This window comes from Numida meleagris, chromosome 3 (assembly GCF_002078875.1).
Source record: "Numida meleagris isolate 19003 breed g44 Domestic line chromosome 3, NumMel1.0, whole genome shotgun sequence".
Classification (NCBI taxonomy): domain Eukaryota; kingdom Metazoa; phylum Chordata; class Aves; order Galliformes; family Numididae; genus Numida; species Numida meleagris.
The window spans coordinates 104,539,352-104,559,340 of NC_034411.1; positions in this window are offsets into that span (position 1 = coordinate 104,539,352).

Below are 19,989 nucleotides of genomic sequence, written 5' to 3' on the forward strand. Positions count from 1 at the left end.
AAAGCTGTGTAAAATCTTTGCTACATCAGGAACAGGATTTCACAAAGATATTTCTCCATTAAAGAGAGACAGTGCTATAACTGCTATAAAATAATGAGTATTTACGAGGCAAGAATGGTGACAGTGCTGTGATATTTTGCAATGCTTCCTATAATTCAAATAGGAACTATTTCAAAATACATCTTAAGGTCATGTTTTTCTGAGCATCATGTCTGATTTTGTGCTACCCCTTGGAAGAACTTTATGGGATGTGGAGAGATCAAGAAATCAAAAAAAAAAAAAAATTAAAAAAAAAAAAAAGCACAGTCCCTTAACTTGACTTAGATCCTCATCCTGCAGTCGGATGTATACACAGAAGAATTTCAGGACTGAATCTATGCACATCTCCTGCAGTTCTTAAAAATTCAAATGTGGAGAGAAAAAGCAAAAGCAATTTGATAGCTACTCTGTACACCTCATAATGTTACCTGCTGATCCGTAATTTCACTGTCCTAGTGGAAAACAGCTCTCCCAAACAGTACAAACACAAACCCTGGATTCTCTTAAATTGAATCATTCCTCGTTTCAGTACCTGCTGTATCCTCCCCATTCAGCTGACAGCATCCAGTGTTAGACCACGACTGTCTTCGTTAAGCGTGCAAAGGTGCAATACCAGCATAGGCAGTTACAACTTTACATAAATACACCCTAACAAAGGCATACGGGCAAAGTGTGACAGGTAAATAGAGGTGACAACACAACAAAGGTGCTCACACTGTTTAAAGCAATAGGGGGAAAATACCTTCATCCTGGCTCTTGACGAGATTAAACAACCTCCAGTTAAGGAAAGAAGTGAACCATAACTGATTGGAGCTGGATTCAGTGGAGTTTCCCAGCAGTGCATACCTTCAGAGGAGGGTCATTCCCATTCCTTTGGAAATCGATTACATTCCCCAGCTACCTACTGTGATACTGCACCAGGATATTATTGCATAGGTTTGCTACACAGCCCACCGTTATAGAGCAGTTCTATCAGCATTCCAGTGTCCAGTGAAGGCTGGAATTGCCACAGAGTTTTCAAGTAAAGAAAATTCAAAACAGAAGAAAAAATTATTTTAAAAAAGGTTGGGTTGAATGTTTTTAGCAGAAGTATTTATGGCCGTCTGTCACTCTTTTTTCCTGCTCTCTCACAAAAGGTTTTTTTAAAGTCTTCACTTAAACAGACATGTTGTGCAGAGTTCTTGGAAGAAACACAAATGGCATAATTCCAGTGGTGTAGTAATAAATTAAAAATGGATATCCTTACCCATTTTATATAAACTCAGTCTTGCCCAGAATAAATGGGGGAAGACTGTATTTACCTGTATTCAGCTTCGACTGCATCACCACTGGATGCCACTAGGACGTATTAAATGTTGTTATTCAGCCTGTTGCAGACTGTAATAACTTGAGTACTACATTCAGTTTTGAGCTCCTCACTACAAGAAAGACATTGAAGCACTGGAGTGTGTCCAAAGAAGGGCAACAGAGCTCTGAAGGATCTGGAGCAAAAGTGTTATGGGGAGCAGCTGAGGGGACATGGGCTCAGGCTGCACCATTAGGAGATACTTCTGCTCAGAAGGAGTGGTTTGGCACTGGCACAGGCTGCCCAGGGAGGTGGTGGAATCACCATTCCTGGAGATGTTCAAGAAACGTGAAGATGTGGCTCTGAGGGACATGGTTGAGTGGGTATGGCTGGTGGTGGGTCGATGGCTGGACTAGATGATCACAGCAGTTTCTTCCAACCTTAATGACTGAATGATTCTTTGATTCTATGAACTATTTGTCCCAAGTCCTAGACTGGTTAAAAAGACCCCATGGTACCTACCACAACCACAGCTCCGTGTATCCTAACCAAACTGAACAGAGCAGCTGAACAGGTTTCTTACTGAGTACTTCAGCACATTCAATTTGCAAAACCCAAGCACTCCCTGGTTAGGAAAGCACACACCTTGCAAAACGTGGCCTATGCTTGTCCTTACTATAGTTGTGTTTGGTTTTTTTTTTTTCACGTTTTATCTTTTGTATTAATGGACTGAACAAATTGAGTTAATTGTTTTGTTGGCTGTAATAGACCCTATATTTGAGTTTAAGATTTATGTTGCAGCCGGTCTCTAAGTTGATGTCCATTTAATCATTGTTTATGTAGAAGTGATTAACTAAATGCCAAAAAAAAGCCTGGTTAAAACTTGAAAACAAGTGGGGTCTGTAAAGAGCTAAACATAAACCCCAAGAATCCAGGCAAGCATGTGAGATCCTATCTGTATGGGGCTTTAATTCCCTTAAACAGTCTCATGTCAAGAATATGCTGCTTACAATGAGTTTACAAATCTTTAATTGCATTTTCCCCGTTCAGTTACATTCCTTAAAACTTTATACAATACATATCTAGAATGAGAGGATATCACAGAGGGCAACAGCATCTGAGAGTTTTTTTTCCATGCACAGGTCTGTCTCTAATCCTTATTTTTACTTCTTGATTGCATTTAACAATAGCAACCAGGCACTTCAGGCAGTGTTTTTAGGGCAATTACTACAATTCTCGGGTGGTCACTCTGCATTAGATTTCATGCCTTATAAAACAACATGAGGTGTGCTATAATCACTCAGAAATATACAGCCTTTCATGTCCTATTGCTTAATTAAGGAGGGTGTTTTGCAGCACAGATATTATTGCTAGTCTGTGGTTTTTAATTTTACTATACAGTAAAAGCACCCTAATTCATACCAGTAACAGGCAGACCTGCAAATTAGTGCATTTTCTGAATTAGAAAATAAGTGAATAAACTGCAAAAAGAAAATCTAAATGTGAGCACTGCAATATTAAAGCAAATGTGCTCATTTATCCTGGGAAATACAGCTGAGTCTCATTCTGGTGATATTTGAGAGCGCAACACCTTGGATTTTTTAAATATAATGAGGCTCCAGACCCCAGCCCTACAATGAGCTCCCTGTGTGCGGGCTCCTGTGCAAATATGGATTTCAGCACAGGCTCCCCAGGGAGCTGAGTATCACTTGTGGCAGCGTGGAGAAGGGGGTAACAAGATACTGGGAGGACTGACAGAGACAGCAGTGTTTTGTGGAGATTATCATTTCTGTGAGGTGGTGAAATAAAAGCCAGTGATCTTCTCATGACTTTTACATTAGTATAAATGCTGTAACTACTAAGGCTATGCTTGATTTTTTGAGAGACACTGATAAGTAGATAAGTCACAAAATTTGACCTACTTGAATAAATATCTAAAAGCTGACCAACAGTGTGCTGTAATCTCCGTTTCTCTTTAATAAACCCATTGGCTTTTTTTTTGCTGGGATGTTTAAGATGGCTAGCTGCACTGACCAAGGCTCCCTAATCCTGCACATTCACTCTGCCCCTCTCCCTCTCTTTCTGCACCCAAATTTAAGAAAGCAGTTGGCACCAACACTCACCTCAAATTATTTTGGTGCTAGCTGTTCTCCACACAGAGACCATACAAAATATAATTTCTAGGAGAGCCAGCCACACTTATGCTCCGTGTTCAAAGCCTAGGATCTGAAGAGGATGGAGCAGCACAGAATTTGTACAGGGATTTGTGTAGGATCCTCCAATATAATTCAAATGTCCTCTTCCAAAACCACTGTTCCTTCTGACGGGGCTGATATCTCCAGCTTGTTTCACCACTCTCCAGCAGTCCTATCTAGGCAGCTCTGCTTGCCTCATCCCTCATGTGAACATGCTCCAATCCGCCACACTTGTCATGAGCTGAAAGAGATGAGCAAAGACTGCCTAGTTAAGCTTATTCAACCAATCAACCAAGCTCTTTTGGCCAAGCTGTCTGAGTTGGCCAAAAATTGATTCTTGGACAAGTTGGCCAAAGTGCTTCTTGACTCCTGTTGTCCCACTCCAACAGCATACTGTTAGCAGGACTGCAATTTTTGTCACAGAATGATCGAATGCCTTGGGTTGGAAGGGATTTTAAAGATCATCTACTTCCAACCTGCTTTTGGAGTGAGCTTCAGCTCAACACAATATCATCTACATGTGCAATTGTTGATGCTTAATAGTTATTGTCTCTAGTCTGGTGAAGGTATATTTATTTAGCAAATAGCTAATTTTCTATCTACTGTGGAGGTTCATGGGGTCATCTTTAGAGCTTCAGACAGAAATCCTAAATCAAACATAGTCAGATTGGCCAAGTCATCACTGTGGTACTTATGCAACTGCCTGGTTTACGGCCCTTCTATGCTGGTAGTGCTCTGTCCCACACTAGCAACTTGTAGGCATCAAACTGTTATCCCATGGAGAGGGTGGGAATTTCTGGCCTGCCTGGGAGCCAGCTTTCATCCTAGGTTCATAAAGAGTGTGCAATGTCCTTCCTCAATGTGAAGAAAGATTCTGCCACAGGAATTATTCAGTACTTTTCAGTCTGAGATCTCTCTGTTTGTTTTTGTGAGACCCAAAATTAAAGAACACTTTGGAAAACTGTTATGACCAACTCCAGGAGTGATCTCAACAGATTATCTGTGGTGCAGTGTGAGGAAATATTTCCTGCTATTGACGTAAAATTTATGTGCAGCCAACTTCAGTGAAGCACACTCATTGCTTCTACCCCTTGGGGGAAAAAAAAAAAAAAAAGGAGAAAAAAAGAGAGAAATAGCTGCTCTGGTTTTATTTATGTTCTCTGTAATCACAAATATCTGCATTCAGTCTTCCTCTTACAAGCAAAACAAACCAACACTGCAATCTCTTATGCTGGGACTACTTCTGTACCCACTGTAGTCAGTGGCCAAAATACATATGGATTTCACACAGAACAAGAGTATGCTCTACATATAAGCCCTCCTTATACATCTCGCCATCTGTGCTGAAGTAAACAAAAAAAGCCATATTAAAATCAAGCTCAGCTGGAAACAGAAGGAGAGGAAGAAATACCAGCAATTGCTAAATATAAAGCAATAAACAGATTTAAAAGGTGTTGCAAGGAATGGATGGCTTTTTTAAAAAGTTATGGCTGCACTGCATATGACTTTCTTAAACATGCCTGTATGGATGATCTTTCTTATGTTTAGTGCATATTCTGCTTAATAATACAAGTTATAAAATAATCTATAATATTCATTAATGGTACAGATAACAATATAAAATATTTAAATTATCGATTATTTTTCAATCCCGCAAGGAGAAAGATTTCTTCATTACAACCCCTGCCCTGTTACAGGCTGCGTGCATGCGCAGATTTGCACTGTTTCTTTTAACAGGGAACCGTACAAGCTCCAGGATTTATCCCCAAACATTTTGCTCAGGAGTGACAGAATGAGGCTCTCATTATACAAAATTTGATGGTATGGCAGAGGCTTCAAATCAGTAAAGTACCTCTGTTTAGGAAAACATACTGAAGACAAGCAGCCTTAGGCGTGTGCTTATGTGCTTCCTTGAATCAGCCTGATTGCTGTAAGTATTTTCCCTGAGGCAGAGATAAGGCTTACAGACACAGGTCCCAAATTTGGGCCGGTCCAAGGCTAATTTAAATGTATCTCTTCCCTCTCCCTCTTTCCTCTACTGAAAGAGCTGGGTTTGCTGCACATCTTATTCCTATCTGCCTTTATTAGGTTTTTTATAAATGTGTACGAAAAAATAAAATAAAATTCAGCATCCCAGACGTCTCCTTGGGTTTAAGATCTTAACAAATGAGGACACAGCTGGGCTACTTGGTCCATGGATTTGCTAGCTGCAGGATTAAGTCCAGCTGAGCTGAAGTTTATAAACCAAGTTATTGACTTTAAAAATTCTCATACCGCTTATCAAAACACACCACATTGAAAGAACACCCTTCCCAGAATCAAACGTGGCAAAGCTTTCTCAATTATAGGCAGCCTCTCCCCACACAGCAGCCCTTGCCGTAACCCTAGCGGTCTGCTGCATCTACTTCATTTCAAGACTCGCTCTCAAGTTGCTCTAAAAAATAGCCTTTTCTATCTTCCATCCCAAATACGCAAGGTCTAGGCAGCAAAAGGTCGGTTTCATGTAGCCCAGCACTGAGATGGGAAACAAACAGCGAGACACCAGGCAACAGCATCCCTCCGCAAAGCCCCAGCTGCCATCAGGTGCTCCCCGCCTAAAAGGATTTGTTTCTAGTCTGAAGTTATCACGGTGCCTTTGTATGTTGCTTTTCACTAAAGGTCTGATCCAGCTGCCATTAAATCAATGAAAAGGCTCCCATTGACTTCAAAGGAATCAAGGTATACCATCTATTGCGGTAGATGAAAAATACCAAAGGAAGAGAAAATCTCTGCCTTTTAGAGTATACTTTCGATTTTTATAGTCTTCATCATAGCAGTGTTCTGAGAGAAAGGGAGACTGGAAATTTTTCCAAGCAAGTCAGCGTTGAAAACTGCAAAAAATGAAAGTTTTTAACAAAGGCAGACATTTTCTCATTTATTCTAAAAAGTATTTTTTCCAACAAAAACTGTTTTCAGCAGCAAAACTGTGATTAGTTTAAAATCTAAACTACAGACAGAGCCAGGAAATTATTTTAAAACAGTCTTTTGAGATGCATACATCCTTTCTGCCCACTTACCTGTCAGTCTCCAGACCCCCAGCTCCACATTTCTGTGACTTTGGAGCCCTACAAAAAGAGAGGTTGGATATTAGTGCTGCTATTGCCTGTGCCCATAGGGAGGACCCCAGCGCCCGCCTCTCAGCCAGTGCTCTGTGAAAAGCATAAGGTGGGATAACACATGAGAAATAGAGGAATTTATTAGAACACAGAAGGCTGGGTTAGAAATCCAGATATGCAGTTTTATAGATGCATATATTTAAAACATATTTCGGCAGCTTTATATACCGCTACGGTTACCGAATTTTTCATCTTTGACTTAGATATGAATTATTTACTTTGAAACTTCAATACCTGCATTACTTTCAGGCCCTTCCACTATTATTCCTATTCAAAGAAATACTTGCACCTCGCAGAATTTCCCAGCAGTCAAATCTTTTATTGAAAGCAGTACTACAACTATTGCAGGCTGAGTTATTCGGATAGTTTGGATCAGGCCACCCTTTGGTTCATCTCACATCTGGTTTTCCTTGAACATAGTGACTCTATATTTGGTTACTGTCTGTTGAATGTACCAAACTATTCCCTCTGGATTCTCTGGAATTAAATAAAACAAATCTTGAAAACATCCAGATGTCTCTAATTTTGTAAAACATCCATTTTAATTAATTCTAAGGTTTTAAAATATTTTATAATAGTTCAGTATCTCCAGCAAGTCTTTTTTTTTTTTTTTTTCCCCAGGAGAATAACAAACCACTGAAACTTTGTGTAGGGCATTTGTCTGTGACAAGTTTTTTATGATAAAAGTGGTGAGGCACTGGAACAAGCTGCCCAGAGAGGTGGTGGATGCTCTGTCCCTGGAGACTTTCAAGGTCAGGAAGAACAGGGCTCTGAGCACCTGATGGAGCTGTAGGTGTCCCTGCTCATTGCAGGGAGTTGGACTAGATGGCCTTTAATGGTCCCTTCCAACTCAAATGATTCCATGATTCTGCGTGATTCAGCTGTAACTGAACACGTGTTACACATGACCTCACTCTCCTCCTCATGTGTGCACAAGGTGGATCAAAATCCACCCTATCCATTGGAATATTCTGTACAGAAACCATTTGGTTTGAAAAATATTTTGATTGGTATCTACCAAAACATTAGTGTGAGTTATGAGAGATATAGAAATACTGGAAAGAGTATGACAGAGTTCCCAAAATGACAAAGCAACAGGAGCACCTCTCCTATGAGGAAAGGCTGAGAGAGATGGGACCTTTTAGCCTAAAGATGAAGAGGCTTAAGGGGGATCTCATCCATGTCCATGCATACCTGAAGGGAGAGTGCAATGAAAACAAAGCCAGCCTCTTTCCAGTGGTGCCCAGTGCGAGGACAGGAGACAACGGGCACTAACTGGAACATAGCAGGTTCCCTCTAAACACCAAGGATGCACTTCTGCGCTGTGCAGGTGTTGGAGCACTGGCACAGGTTGCCCAGGGAGGCTGTAGGGTCTCCTCCTTTGAGATGTCCAAAATCCACCCGGACATGGTGCTGGGCACTGTGCTCTGGGTGTCCCTGCTGGAGCTGGGTTGGATCAGATGGACTCAGAGGTCCTCACCAGCCTCAGCCGTGCCGTGATTCTGTGAAGTCCCCTCTGGCAGAGGGTTTCTGACATGAAGCAGTCCCAGCTCCCCAGGACACAAGGATTAGTTTTTATCCCTTGTGCCTAATGAGATATTGCTCTTTAAAACAGTCACTGGTGCAGAGGAATAGGAAATATAAATGCCATTTCCAAGAGAGACGAAAATGTTTTCAGTGTAATAACAAATATCCTGAAACAGTCTGCACTGGTGAGTGAACAGAGGATTACATTTAAATTCAACATTCTTAATGTACATTTCTAATCTTAAATTTCTAAAAAGATTAGCCATTTACAGGATGAATAACAGCTTCTGCAGTCATTGCAGCTAGTATAAAAATCATAAAGGTTAGCAAACCATGTGGATCAGAATATAAACTAATCAGCATCTGGGATTAGGAAGAAATCTCCTCCAATTCATCGGTATAGGTTTACTCAAATACTGAACAGAGCCCATTATTCTGTTTTGCTGTTAATAACTCAGGTGACATTTGCCATATGCCATCGAAGAGACTAGGGTCAATATGAATTTTATCTCCATTAAGGCCTGCAGATTCGGCCTCAAATTGTGAGCCCACAGTTCAATACTGAGTTGGGCATTCCAGTTTTGAAACAGTTTTTGAATGTGGTAGGAATTATCTGGGAACTGTGCAATGAAAGTGCAAGGGAGGAAGCCCAGGAGGGGCAGAAGAGAATCAAAATAAGATTTTAACATAGGATAAATATCGAAACAGATGAATATTTTTCTTTCTCTTTGCCAACTTTGCTAAGGTTGTTCTTCTAAATTGAGATCACTGTGTATCTCTGATCAAATCACATTCAAAGCAGTTATTCTAGCATGTCCTTGGCTGCATTTACACAGTAGTTTCAGCATGATATTCATATGCTGAGTTTCATACAGAAAGGGAAATAAACTGAAGGAAAAAAATTTCACAGTTAAAAAAAGCACAGTGAAGGATTAGCCTCAAAGCAAGGAGAAGACTCAATGTGTGCCCAGTTTGACAGAGTTACATACGAGGAATTGCACCTCAGTTTCTTAAGCTTCAAAACCTGTAGAAAAGTTCCTCCACAAGGTGGAAAAAGAGGGGATCTGGAAGATCGTCTCAATGCCTCATTTCTGGGGCCACCTCTCCTACCAACAGACTCTTTAGCAGGATCTGTTGTGATAGGACAGGGGGGAATGGTTTCATACTAAAAGAGGGGAGATTTAGATTGGATATAAGGAAGAAGTTTTTTACAATGTGGGTGGTGAGGCACTGGCACAGGTTGCCCAGAGAGGTGGTGGGTGCTCCGTCCCTGCAGACACTCAAGGTCAGGCTGGATGGGGCTCTGAGCACCTGATGGAGCTGTAGGTGACCCTGCTCATTGCAGGGAGTTGGACTAGATGGCCTTTAACGGTTCCTTCCAACTCAAACAATTCTATGATTCTATGAATTATTAAGATGTGTTTAGGGGCTGTGGTAGTCCTCATCCAGAAGAGAAGTTGGCTCTACAAAACTTTTTTTTTCTTTTTTGTCAAGCATTGCTGTAGGTAACACAGCCAGCTCCAGATTCCTTGAAGTCTCTTTCTGCAGGGCCTGGGTTCCACACATCTGCAGCACAGAGCTGTTTCATCTCCTGCCTGTCCTTGGGAGGTGCTGGTGGAGAGGATGTGCAGTCACGTTTTCCCCAACAGAATCCAACCAGCACAGCATTGCACGCAATTCAGTTTAAACCAAAGGTCCATTGAGCCCTGCATCCTTCCCGGAATGAGTTCATGGAGGATGTCTAGGGAAAAACTTAAAATGGGGAGATTATGGGGTGAGATCTTTCTAGCATGGGTTCCCTCACCCCAGCTTATTACAGCAAAGGGATTTCTCATGCCACTACCAATGTCTCTGTGGATAGTTTTCCTTCAGGAACTCATCCAAACCCTTTCTGAACTCACACAAACTCTTGGTATTCAGAGCACTCTGTCTTCTGAGTGTCCCATAGAAGAGAGCTGCACAGTACAAATTGCACAGAGAACAACTCCCTCGGGCTGTTTTGAAGCTGGCATCTGCTGCTTGCCTGTGCTGACCCTCAGTGCAGAGGTGATGCTGTCAGATGCCTGGAAGCCCTGCCAATCATGAGGCTTGACAGAGCAGCCAAACACAGTTTCCAGGAATATGAGAGATTATTATGGGTATTTCTTAATGCTGAGTGAGGGTCTGCAAACCTACAGCCTTGTTATTACATGAAATACCGATTTCCCAGAGGTTCCTCCTTGGGCTCCAGCCAGTGAACACCTGCTCCCATACAAAACTCTCCATTTAAGTCAAAGGGACAACACCTGTGAGCAGAGTCACCCCACGATTCATTTTTCCAACTGGGAGAAAACATGTTCCAAACAGCACTGAGTGACGGATGTGCTCCGTGCTCGTACTTGGTTCACAGATCATAAATCTGCTGTGCTGACGTGGTCCTGGAGTGACCATAAAATTGCCGGAAAGGGAAACTGCAGTTATTTCAGCTAATCACAGAATCACAGAATTGCAGGTGTTGGAAGGGACCTCAAGAGATCATTGAGTCCAACGCCCCTGCTAACGCAGGTACCCTACAGTAGGTTACACAGGTAGGCATCCATGGGTCTTGAATATCTCCACAGAAGGAGACTCCACTGCCTCTCTGGGCAACCTGTTCCAGTGCTCCGTCACCCTTGCCATAAAGAAATTCTTCCACATGTTAGTAGGGAACTTCCTATGTCCAAGTTTTAGGCCATTACTTCTTGTCTTATCACGATGCACCACCGCAAAGAGCCTGATCTCGCCTGTTTGTCTCTCACATCCCTTTAGATATTTCTGTTTATCAGATCCCTCTCAGTCTTCTTTTCCCCAGGCTGAACAGACAATGTAGATTGAATATCTAATGTATTACTAAATCAAAATTTAAATTTAAGGCAACTTCCAAAAGACACAGGTATGATTTTTGAGCCCCTGAATTCCTTCCAGATCTATCATTTGAGTACTGAAAACTTTTTGTTATAATAAACACGGGCCTGAGGCTGTATGATGCTAAAAGCCCCAACTGTGGTTACCGATTGATGTGGAGGGCTCTCTGCCTTGGTTTTACATGCACACACTGCTTGAAATTAAGGCAGGCGTTCACAAGTGATTTCTGAAAATCATTAAGCAATATAAAAGGCACAGTCCTTGTAGAAAATCACATATTATTAGAGACGTGAAAAGACAGTTCTATATTAAAAAATCTCTCTGAAACAGTGAGACTAGTAACAAACCATCCTTTAGAGAAAGAAGGAAGTTAACATCTCCCATAGTACCTAGGCATAGCACAAAATACAAAGAAAAACACTTTGCAGGAATAGTACGGCCTCTTCTTTAGGGAGCATGATAGAGAACTCCAAGACATGGTGACCTTGTCCAGCCACAATACACAATGAACGTAATGGAGAACACAACAGGTATGATTAGTTTTTTGAGAACTCTCACATGCTGAACTTATTTATGTGTAATCTGGCCCGCTGGAGTACATCAGCTTCCCCAGTAATCAAGTACAAAGGGTGTTCGGATGAAGAAAACCAGCACTAAAGCAGTGGAAGGAGACTATTCACCTCATCCTCTCTGAAAAAGCTGTGGGATCTATTGCACTGCACTGTTTCATTTCAAAATGGTTGCAAATGTCTGTCCCTAGGCACAAAGCCTGCTCACTTGGTATGTAGCAGCGCATCAGCTAACGAGACTTTATTTGCCTTTCCAAAGGACATTACTTGTTACAGGTGGGAGGAATTTTGCAGTAGCAGGTTAAAAGTAATAGAGTAAGAAAAAGCATATTAGGCAAGTTTTCTAGTCTGTTCCTATTCAAAGGCACTTTACTCTTCTTCTAACACAGAAGTACTAAACTCACACATCAAGTAGAAGTTGCTGGCAAACTCCAAGGAAAGGTGCCCTTTCCTTTCATCGTCAGCCAGGGGTGATCCCGCCGTTTTCCTCCTCCTCCGGTGGCGATGTCATCTCTGAGGTCAGGCTTCTGCTTCTTGAACATGACTTGGCTGTTTATGAAACGTGGAATCAACATCAACAATCAGCAGCAACTTCAAGAAGGAAGCCTTGGGCTAACAAATAATAATAAAATAAAAAAACCCTCATATTTTTGCCCGCGATGAGAAAAAATCTATACAGCCACCACCTAAGGGCTTTCATTGCCTTCGGCACGGAAGGAATCCACTTTTAGAGAGTGCAGCCTAAACATTTTCCCTCACTGAGCTCATCATTTATTTCAGTGGCAGACTTCCCTATGTGAGACAACCTCGCAAGTCATTAATCCCTCTTTAGATTAAACATGAAAGGGGGTCTATCCTCCCATTAGCACAGGGGAGATGTACTAATATGGCCCAAATTAATGTCCTAATCATAGCTTGACAGAAGAGAATTTAAAATATCCCAACTCTATCATTCTGAAATCATACAGTCTGCGACTGATCATTTGAAAATTGGTGTTGGTCATCAGGGATCTCAGATTGCAGCTGAATTATTCAGAGAGCTAAGTACCAAATGCGACCACAGAAATGATGGTGGGGCAGAGGGGAAGGGGTTCTAATGGGGGAAATCAGGGAACCTCGCTGAAAATCGAAGCACAAGGCAGTTCAGCCAAACCCCCACCTCTTCCCAGTTATTTACAGCTCCAGGACACCATTTTCATCCAGGAAAATGCTCGCAGAAAACACCGTCTTTGTGCATACTTGCTTGAATACACATTCGTATTGGTTTTCATTCTTAGTGTTTACTGGGGCCCTGGTTACATTCTCCAGCCAATTTACTCATATAATGTGTTTTTTCTCCCTCTGGCTACTGTGAAACAAAGCTTCAAAAGGGACAGGCAGGAAAACATTCCCTTCGCTAATGTATTTCTGTCCTAAATACTGAGGAATTCTCCTTCCCTGGAACAGTTCTCACCATTTACACGTGTGGAGCTGTGTGCATACCACAGTTTACTAACCCCGGTGGCTGCACAAAGGTTAAAACTGAATGGGGTTATTCATAACCAAGCCCTCGTACAGCTTGGCCAGCACTAGGATTTCAGTCGATGCTCACGGGGTTTTGCTTAGTCCTAGGGAACATTACGAAAATCAACCTGGATAATGATTACTTCAAATAACCAAGAAAGGAATGTATTACATTCTCTAGGAAATATTACGAATGAATCAAGATTTGCGTGTTTGCAATTTTTTGTTTGTAAATGTTCTCATTAGCTCATCCGTAAGATTTATTTTCCATGCAGGAATTACCAGGGGAAATTCTATACTGCTCAGTGAAAGAGGCAGATAGATTCTTGCAACACTCCTTTTGGATACAAAAGCCTATGCATTTCTAAATGCCACAATTTTGTTCGGAATATTCATCACAATATTGTTAATCATATCCTTATTGACTACACAAACCATTTATAGCAAGTTTCACAGAATTTAAAAACAGAACTAAGAGTCTGATCTCCTATATATCTCAAAGCAACATGTTTTATCCCTATTTTAAAACCCCCACATTAAACCGCAGCAGTTGAGTCCTCAGAAGAGTAGATTCGTATATATGGGGAAATGAACCTGTCAGTAATGTCCTCTGCAGAAGAACAAATGGAATAAATGAGAAACATTCAGATGATGCCAGTATGTACTGGGGAAGCTCTATAACCTTCAAGATTCCTGCCAATCTGGCTTGAGGTGGAAGTCCCAACCAATTCCGTGAGTGGAAATAGTTCAGCTACAGGCAGGAAAGCAAAATACGGTGCCCATGGTTGGGAGGGGTGAGTTGCACCAGAGCAGAACGCTGGCAAAAAGCCATCCAAGGACTCATCTCCAGCCATCCGTTCATCTCCAGCGCTCTGAGGGAATGTAGAAAAATGAAATAACACCCAAATAACCGAGATACATGTGGCCAATTTCATCCAAGAGAAAAAATAAATCCTTCCTGACAGGCTGCAGGACCTGTCTGAAGATTATTTGATAATAATTATTCTCTTTAGAAAGCACAAGTGTTAGGGAGGATGTTGGGAGGTGCTGAGAGCAGCAGCGGCCGTGCTGGTTGCCAGAGCCTTGGAGGGACAGCAGGTTCTCAGATGGAGAGATGGGAAGTGCCACCCATCTCACAGAGCTCCCACTCACACATGCACAGAGAGATGCACAGATTTTTCCACAAAACAGATGAAAGCACACATTTAAGAATACATATTTAACTTCCTCTTAAACATCCTCACCTACGAGAGTATTCACAGGAGAAACTGTTTTATTATTTAGGGCTCTTTGTATTTCTTAGAGGGTGAATTTGTCTAACTTAAAACTCGCAGCCACTGCATCCCATAATGCCCTTGTCAGGAAAATAAACTTGCTGCTTGCTCATGGGTACATTTCCCATGGGTGGCCACAGACCTGCGGTGACCAACACACTTCTCAGCTTCTTCCCTGATGAGCTAAATAAGTTGAGCTGTTTACGCCTCGTGTTGTCACGCTTGTTTTCTGAATCCTTTTTCATACCTTTCCTTTGAACTTCCCTTAGTACTTCCACACGGCTTTTGAACTGAGAATGCCAGAACAGGACACAGTTGCTAACAGTGGTGTTACCTCTGCTGTGCATGCAGGCAGGATCAAATCCTCTTATCTGCTCGATATTACTCTTTTTTACATCTCAGGATTGCATTGGCCTTTTAGCCACAGAGTTACAGTGAGATTTCATTACCCAATAAGAATCTTAAATCTTTCTCAAACTCCTTGTTTTCCGAAGAGAGCCTCCTGCTCCATGTAGCCTCTTGTCTTTATTACCTTGCCTCACTCCTAGCTAATATTCAATCTTTTTACCTTTATTATCTTGACCTCTTCATTAAGCAATTCAGGTCACTCAGCAAAAATAACTTGCCCCTTCAGCCATTACTCTTCCATTTGTTCACCATTAACCTGTGCCAAGTGTAAACCTGATTCTGTATCATTTCTTCGATCAGTGATAAGAACATTTGGCCTTTAGTCAAAACCTGATTCCTAGAGGAATCCATTTAAAAAAAAAAAAAAAAAGAGTTTTAGTGCAAAACATGAACCAAAACACAAACAGAAGCACCATCACCTTGTTCAACCTGACTTTTGCCAACTAGATAGGAGGAAATTTCTTACCGTTGGCGCAGGGTGTTGTGATGATGAACTCCCTGACACCTGTCAGATACCAGAAGGACAGAGTTTGTCTTACACCTACCTTATAGATAAGCTTTGGAGTAAATCAGCCTTTCAAATACAGGTATCTATGGGTATGTGAGCTCTCTGAGTGCATCCAGGCTCCAAGGTATGTGTGCAAGCCTGGCTGGCTCCATCTCATATCCATCCCAGTTAAGCTCCAGGTATCATCAGCTCCCTCTATTAAGGTTCAGCTCCCTCTATTAAGGTTTCTGTGGGTCTGAAGGGGCCTACACTGCTCACTGGGGTAGCAGAAAAGCAAAGGGATGTGGTACTGTCTCCATCTTGCTCCAGAGCCTGTGCACGGTCCCTGACAGAGTCAGAGTCAAATAACCCAGGTGGCAATTTCATCTCCCAGGAGCCCTCACCAGCCCCTACTTCTCTCCATTTCCCTCCTGTGAACCTACTTCTGGTTCTTTCCACAGCCTGCCTCACGAGGTACTTAACATTTACAGGAAAACTCATATTTAATTAAGTTGAATTACATCTCAGCATTGTGCTCAGATTGTTCTGAGCCCATCTAAATATACAGAAAAACAATGCGTGGCTGATTAATCAAACTATTACAGCCCAAACTTGCATCCCTCTATTAAATGACAGAATGGCAGCATCTCTTCTTCATGCCCAGGGTGTCACAACACTGAAATTAATTATTTGACGAGAATGGGGGGCATTATGTGTCTCCTAAAGGAAATGCGGCTGAGTCATTTATATTTTTTGTTCTCGTTCTCTGTTCTAGTTATGCCACAGATGGCAGAAAATAGGAGTCAAACTAATTTAATACAGACATTCAGTTCAAAATGACACGCGCTTTAGTTTTCTCCATATAATCCATACAATGAGGAATAGGTGGAAACATATTTTTACCATTTTAGACAAACAAATCAAACCCAGCTCACTCCAAAATCACCCTGAAAGTCCAATTCCTCCTCCAGCCCCAGCTCATAAACCAGCACAGAAGAGTTATTTCAACAAAACTCAAGAAACTGCTCAGCAGCAATGAAAATGCCTCTCTGTGGGATTGAGTGGGACCAGAGGTGACTTGGAAATAAAGTTGTTAAACAGAATCTTCATAAGCTTTCAAAAAGTCCCAACAAAAGCCTGACTTCTCTGCTACCCTCAACCAATAGAGATTTTCACATAATTCAAGACAGAGCTCTAGACTCTGCCAATATAGTAAAATAGATTTAACTTATATTACTGCCCACCAGAAATCAAAATCATAGCTCTAGCAGAACCCACTTTAGTCTTCTGGGGCAAGTTTTAGCAAATGGTTCTGTCATGTCTAAGAGAAATCAACTCAATATACAGCTTGCTCTTATAGGACCAGACTCTTCTCACTCCCTTGGCAAGTCAGGGACAAAGAAGTTTCAGCTTACACACCTAAAATCACACAAATCTTTATTTCATCAGTCCCGAGCATGTGTCTGAAAATAGTTTGTGGTTAAAAAGCGGAATGTCTAAGATCAGGTACACTTAAGAAAATATTTTTGTGAAAAATCTGAAAAGAGTTGTCCAATATTCATGAGAGGATCACATATTTTTCTCAACTTTGCCCCAGTCAGAGGAATTAACAGTCCAAAATCGGGGCTGTGAATAGTGCCGAAAGAGAAGGAAATCATGTCTGAAGATTGATTAATTCAAAGCAAGAGTTGCCTGCCATGATTGCTGCCCCACACGTGGAGGTATGTGTGGGTTGGGATAAGGGAAGACAACCAAACCTTCCTAACCAGGTCTGGGTCCACCCCTGGCACCGCTTGGGTTACTCAGCAGAAGAGAGAAGAGGAGGAATTGTTTCATTAAATGTGGTGCATCCACAGATGTCAGTGATGTTTCTCGCTGAATCCCACAGGTTAGCAGTTCTTAGCGGTTTTTGCAATCTTAGCTTTATATTTTGGCAATTAACTCAAGCTGTACACCTAAAAATCCCTCTAAATGTCACTTCCCGTTTTCTTTGGGGAATTACTTTTCTGCTTAATGTGAGGGATAATTGTAACGGATGTGTATGGATGAATGTTAGAAGTACCAGCTAATAGTCCTTACACTGCAAAGAAACAGAAATACACGATGGGAAAAGTAAAATAAAAATATCTTCCTGATCTCCATTTCCTTTCTCAGAACCCTTAAACACTTCCCTGGAAATGTACTAAATACGTGCTACCAGCATTTCAGGCGGAGGCAGATTAAACCATCGGCACTCCTATCCAAGCTGTAAACCTGTAATTAAAGAGATCTTCATTAGCTGAAAGCAGGAGTCAGACCTCATGGCCAAAGTTTGGATAGCAGATATTCATCTTTGGCTATGGCTTAAGAGAATCTCGTAAAACAATTTTGGAGATGAATTTTAATTATCTTTGAAATGGCTCAACCTGCACCAAAAAGCAAGAAATTTTTACTAAGAATATAACAAACTGTATCTCAAATCCCTTAAAAAAAGCAAGAATTACACTCTCTGAAGCACATCCAGCCCAAGGAGACAAGGTTTACCATAAAGTGAGTGCAAAAGGCTTATGGGAACCCCTTTGTGAAATCCTAGTGCCCGATTACCACGTTGGTTCCTGCAATATGCCCACAGCTAATCTAATAGCATTGCCATCCAATATTTTGCAGACTAAAATGAAATCTCCAATAAGATGAATAGATCTGTGTGTCTCCTAATATTTTATCAGAAGATGGACTTGATGCTCTGACAATTCAAGATGCCATTAGTTTTGATACAATCAGCAAAGTCGGGGGAGGTTGTATTATTTCATTCTAATACATGCCTCGTAACGTCATGATCTATTGCTAAAAGAAGAAATCTGTTCTTTCAGTGGAGGAAGCTTAACCAGCCGCTGAAGTCTTGCAGGCTATCACCTGCCTAATCCAAAATCAGGATTCTCACAAACAATCCTCAGTCTGTCAAGTACACCTTGGTGTCTCATTCTATTAAGTAAAAAAATAAAATAAAACAAAACACCCACCCGAGTAAAACCAGCACCACAAAGCATTTGTGGGATGTTTTGTGCAGGTTTTTGTTTGTTTGTTTCTTTTCCTGTAAATCTAATTTTCATTTCATCATGTCAGTTCTTTTGGCAATGCGGAGCTCAGGGGGACTTCTCCACGCCCAGCTACCAGGCTTCATTTCAAACAGCTTCTTCTACGTGTGACTCCACTGAACCATCAGTGGCGTACATTGCCTCCACCTGCCCCTCTCTGCAGAGCAAGAAGGAAATAACAACTGAAAAAAAAAAGGAATAAAATGAAGCACTTTCTTCTGAAATTAATGAAGTTGCTAAAATAAGCAAATTGAGTCAAGAAAATGAATGTGGAATCCTGTGTTTAATGCAATTATATGCTTATTCTTCATGACAATTGTGGCTCAAATTCCGAGTTAAATTGGTTGAGATCAGGAATATAGACACTGAGGATGAGGAAATTCGTTGAAATTTATACCTAGAAGCAAAATCAGAATCTGACCCTATGTCAGCGTTTGTAAATGAGGCATTTAATAATATTTGAGGGGGAAACTGAGGTCAAGTTGTGAGCTCTATCTTCCTGAAGTGAAGGAGTACGAAAGCACACTCCTAAAATGACAAGTCTGGAAAATGGTCAGTATAATAGACCTATAGAACTTCATGGCTCAAAAGTGCTGTCCAAATATTAGCTAAATCCTTACTATAAACCTGCAAGGCAGATAAGATGGAAGCACTTATGCTAAAAATAAATAAAACCCAGAACTGTCTCATATAACTGTAAGATTTTATTAAAAATAAACAGGGCCGGTTGGTATCCTTAACCTCAAGGTCACCAAAGAAAGTACGAGGCACTGGAGGGACCAGTCCTCCAAAATCACAGTGTCTAATTAAGGATTCCAGAGAATCTCCGCTTTCTGCTCCCTCCGGTCTCGGAGCGTTCAATGCCAGAACATCCAAATGCCACCGGGAGAGCGACATGCTGATCAGTAGGTCAGCAGTCCCACCGAGACTTCTCCCGCTTGGACCCTGGGTCGGCTGGGCGTGCTGGGCAAATAGCGCTGCGCCAGGGCAAATAACGCGCTGCCGTGTTGGGAAGGAGGAAAACTAAGGGGAAAAGGAGAAGAAGAAAAAAAAAGAAAAGACGTCAGAAGAGCGTGTCATGTGTGTGCTTGCTAAATAATTCAGATTTCAACTGTTGTGAACTTGTGACCCTCACACTCCGCCGCGATGTACAGGACTGGAAGTTTCAATGTTAATAGACGATTAAGGACAAAAAGGTACAGAGCCTCCCCGCTTCAAAGCGAGGCCGTGTTCTGCTAATAGCGTTCTACTACTAATGACCATGGCTGGTTTTGGAAATGCTTCAGGCCCCTCCAACAACAGATTTTCATTTGTTTGTGGGGTTGGGGAGAGAAGAAATGAAGCCTCCCTTCTGCTGCTGCACCCCACTGACTCCACATGCCCCTTCTGCATCCCTTCCATCCCCGATGGGTTGCACGCTCCCATCCCTTCCCTAGCATTGCTCGGCCGTCATTTGGCACAGCCATCTCACTTTCGACACATTACAGCCTGTATTTCCCCACGATGCATTTTGCTCAATGGGAAAAAGGAGGAGAAAAGAATTTGACAGAGCTTCTTCTACTTTTTTTTTTTTTTTTAAATATGCTTACA